Source organism: Pteropus medius, unplaced genomic scaffold (assembly GCF_902729225.1).
Source record: "Pteropus medius unplaced genomic scaffold, Ma_sr-lr_union100, whole genome shotgun sequence".
NCBI classification, from domain to species: Eukaryota; Metazoa; Chordata; class Mammalia; order Chiroptera; family Pteropodidae; genus Pteropus; species Pteropus medius.
This window is the reverse complement of record NW_024345861.1, coordinates 1,121,002-1,125,660: the sequence shown is the minus strand read 5'-3', so window position 1 is coordinate 1,125,660 and position 4,659 is coordinate 1,121,002. Positions and strand designations below refer to the sequence as shown.

General features: G+C 41.6%; 1 pseudogene; it reads right to left on the bottom strand.

Annotated features, from left to right (window-relative positions):
• Positions 1-1,465: 1,465 nt before the first annotated feature.
• LOC120612293 (uncharacterized) lies at positions 1,466-1,604 on the bottom strand (annotated as a pseudogene).
• Between the last annotated feature and the right edge of the window lie 3,055 nt (positions 1,605-4,659).

Sequence of the window (4,659 nt, the reverse complement as noted above, 5' to 3'; positions counted from 1 at the left end):
GTATTGGATGGGGCAGATTCTGAGGGAGTCGTCAGGCCAATACAGCTTCATTTTTGCTGAAACTTCTGTTCCTGTGTATTTCTGCTGTAGTCATAGATCACAGTGAGACCAGCTGCTGTCCGGGACAGTCCCACAGACCCCTGTGATCTCCCCACAGACCCCTGTGATCTCCCCATAGGATATCACAACTCTTGCAGGCAGCAGAGGTCTGCCTGCTACTGATTTCTCTGCTGTGCCAGCCTTGTGCTAGTCAAAGTTTGTTGCCTGTGGGCATTGAGAGATCTAGGGGGAGGGACAGGGCGGTGGTAGCTGACTGTCAATGGGCCGCCTGGGGTAATTTGTGGGTATAGTAGGACAGAGTCTCAGGGAGACAATGGCCATCAGATCAATACAGCCTCTTACTTGCAAATTCTATAACCATTCGCGCATTCCCACAAAAGTCACAGATTATAGCGAGACCAGCTACTCTCTGGGACTAGCCCATAGATCCCCGAGATCTTCCCAAGTTCATGTTGACTGCAGTGATCTGCCTGAAACTGTCTCTGAAACGCATGCTCACAGTGCTGACTGTCATCTGTGAAGCCTGACCTTGAAATGGTACAGGCTGTGGCAGCCACCGAGCAACAAAAGCCCTAGGCAATCTGCAGGTTGGGTGGAGCAGGCTGATCTCCTCAAGCCAGGGCTTCCATATTGGATCTACTAGAGTAAACTGGAGTGATCTGTAGATTGCCCCATAGAGGGGCTTGACAAAGGTACATTTGTGGCTGCCCATCCAGCCCTCGTTTTGACACCAGAACATGCAGTCTTTCCCTGTAAGAATCTTGAGTGAGCCTCTGACCCACTGCCAGTGCCACAGGTGAGTGTCTGCAGATCAGAGAGCCTGAGTGTAGGCCCTTCAAAGGGGCATTTACGGTTTCAGTCTTCTTTCGTCTCACTCAGACAGTTGGAATGCTCTCTAGTTTTTACAGTCAGACTTATTGGAAACTCTTCTTCCCTGGGCTGGGACCCTGGGCTAGGGATCCCCCAAATGAGACTAGGGCCCCTTCTCTCCTTCAGGGGAGCCTATGCAGCCTCACTCTCCTGATGTTCCTCCACCACCTACAGATGTGGGGTCAGCCCGATTCGTGACTGTACCCCTACTACCAGCTTCAATGTGGCTCTTTCTTCATATTATCAGACGTATGTGTTATGATTCTCCACATTAATTATTATATAATTTGGTTGCAATTTCAATGCTGACCTGGGAGGAAGTGAACCCTGCTTTTACCAACTTCGAGAATCGAGCCGTGGTTACTTTTTAAAAACAAACTTGGAGGGAGGGATGCTTGAACACTCTTCCCATTATGTAAGTAGTATAAATTTGAGGAAGGCACGTACTAGCTGCAACACAATTTGTATTAAATTTGGAACTATTTTTGCTTAGCTTCACTATTCTGGAAAATACATATGCTAATACATACATTCTAAGTATTCTAATGTCAAAAGCAGAAACTAATTATTTTTATGGGTTACACTTGATGAATCATGTTACCTTCACGCACATTTTATTAAAGTGATAAGAAAAGATACTACACTTGAACTTAGCCAAAAGGCTGAGAAGCAATTCACACACATTTTAAACATTGCTTATTTTCGCACTGAAATTGAAATTTATTGTTATCTGAAAATACCTATTGAAAAATATTGAGTACCTTTTCTGTGCTAACAGCTAGAGTGTAACTATGAGTAAGACCTAGCCTAAGTTGCTTATATAACTGGGCAGACAGAGCAAATGCAACCAACAATAATGTAATGAGAGAAATCTCAATTTGTAAAATAAACAGTTATTAAGGCACACAGAAAAACAATATAGCTTTATCAGAGAAGTTTATTGTTGTGGTGCGATCAATTCTAAGACCCACGGAGCCAATTGAGATGAATTATGAGCCTTTATTAGCCAGCCGGCGACTGACTCTCTACCTCGTGGAGTTCGAAGAGATCAGCCCCGAGCTCCCAAAAGAGGCAGTTTATGAAGCCTAGAACCACACTCTGGTTTAACATCAAACAAACAAGCAGATTACAGAAGCAGAAGTTGGCCGTTAGCATATCTTTGCCCAGAACCACACCCTTGCCATTTATGTTTGAATTAGGTCTTAAATGATATATAGGATAATTACATGTAGAGAAAACAGAGAAATAAAGAGGACGCATTACAGTCCTGAAACAAGACATTAATGTGAAAACAATTCTAAAATCTCAGAGAATATGAAGTAGTCTTTGCATTTTAATTGACTAGTAAGTGTTGTAAACCTGGATGAAGAATGTAGTGTGTATGTGTATGTGTGTTATTGATGATTTTGACAGGGTTGAAGACAAGGAAGAAGTCATAGTAAATAACACCAGAAATTAACATCACATGCCAACAAAAGCATTAAATGTCATTATGTTAACTTGAAGATTTACAAACTTAAGAGAAGTAAGGCTTCTGGGAAAGATAAAAATGTAGAAGCTGACTTCTACCTACCTCCAAGGGACTTACCAAAATGACCACTTAGATTAAAAAATGGTGGTGGGTTGGGGGATGTGGAGCAATGTGATTAACAAATGAAAAAGACAGTGAATCATGTTTTTTCTTTGTTTGTTATATCTTTGCATTTACCAACATTGCTGGGCCACCACAAAATAAGGGTGCAATCCTGACTCTCCAGGGCATCCTTTACAAAGAGACAGACAAGGACACAGAAAGACATTTCTCCAACTCACAAGATAAAAAAAAAAAGAAGATCAAACAGAGTCAGATTCTATACCTTGACTACATATCAGGATAAACAGATACTCAGATGATGAAAGATGGTCCCTATAAAGTGCCTAACATGGGAGAGAGAAGGTCTTTGAAAGTGTCCATACTAAAAAAAAAAAAATACATCCCCTTAACTCATCATATCCAGGTCATGTGTTTATAAGATCAATACCTACAGACCGTGGAGGAAAAGAGAAGCATTGGTGTATAACCACAAATACAAAAGAACTTAAATATTAAGAATTATGCAAATTAAGTTGAAAATTTGAATTATGTTTTTATTGAAAATTTGTATGTTTTCTAGCAAAAATTGGAAAAGTTTGTAATATAAAAATGCAATTTCAAAAATGATCTATGTTCACCAAGAAAAAATGTATGAGGCTCTCCAGGTTAAAAAAATCTGCATAGAGAGAAAAATAAATTGCATAGATGATAGAGGCTCTGTTCATTCCCGTGGTGACTAAATTAAAGTTGTGACAGAAAAAAGGAGCAAACAGCAAGGAAAATTGCCTGGAATCTAGATGGATATGCCCTACAACTAGAGAGAGAAATAATAAATCACCCTGCAATGGGAGTGGGTAGAACAAGGCGAGGACCTGAGGCTGCCTGAGCCCAAGCAGCTGAGTGGGACAGAGGCCATAGCAGTGGCAACCAACAACTGCAGAAGCCTCTTAAAGGGGCTGTGTCCACAAGTAGACTTTCGCGGTGAAGGACCTACTTGCTCTGAGGACCAGTGCTGGTTCGGCTGCGCAGGGGTCACCAGAGACTTCAAGGGGACATTGAGTTGTGGGAATGAGGGCCTAAGGCAAGACTCACTCTGTACAGAAGTGCAGGTGGTATCCATTGTTCCTCTGTTGAGCCCTCCACCCACTGAGTGCATAGACTCAGCGCCACCCTAGTGGAGACCTCATCAGGCTGGATAACAGAGGTCACTCTGCCCAGAAGATTCCCTGAAACTCTTCCTCCCCCAACTCGCAGCCCCACCCAAGCCACATCCATGTGTGTCCTCTGTGAGTCAAGTGCTGCTTGCTGAGCAGTGCAAAGACTCACACGGGTGGCAGCTGACCACGGTTTCTTGAGGCAAATATAAGTACAGCATGTGGGGATTGTTTTCCAGAGGCGCACAGGCTTGGGCTAAATTTGGCCCACAGCTGAATCCCTCTCAGGACTGTGCCACTGGACACCTACTACACAAAGCCACACTAATAAGACCAGGAAACATAGGAGCTTCGCTTAGTACATAGAAACAGACACAGAAAGGCAGCTAAAATTGGAAGGAAAAGAAACAAAAAACATATGAAAGAATAGAACAGAGATCCAGAAATAATAGAATCAAGCAATCTAAAAGATGTAGAGTTCAAAGCACAGGTTATAAAGATGTTCAATGAACTTATGAGAAATGTAGATGAATTCAGTGAGAACTTTAACAAAGAGATAAAATAACATAAGAATGGAAATGAAAATTATAAAAGGGAAATGGTCAGAAAAGAAGAACATATTATCTGAGATAAAAAGTATATTAAATGGAATAAACAGAGTGAATAAAGAATAGAATCGAATGACCTATATAGAGGATGGGGAAGCCAAGGACACTCAATCAGAGTGGCAAGAAAAAGAAGCCAAGACTATAATAATAATATAAGGAGCCTATGGGACACTATTAAAGGTAAAAATATCTGTGTCATGAGGGTATTGAAAAAAAAAAAAGACGTTGAACAGCTATTTGAAGAAATAATGATGGAAAACTTCCCTCACCTGGTGAAGAAAATAGACATAAACCGCCAGGAAGCTCGGAGAGTCTCAGAAACCAGGAACCCAAAGAGGCCCACATCATTAAAATGCCAAAGGTTATATACGAAGAGAGAATTTTAAAAGCAGCA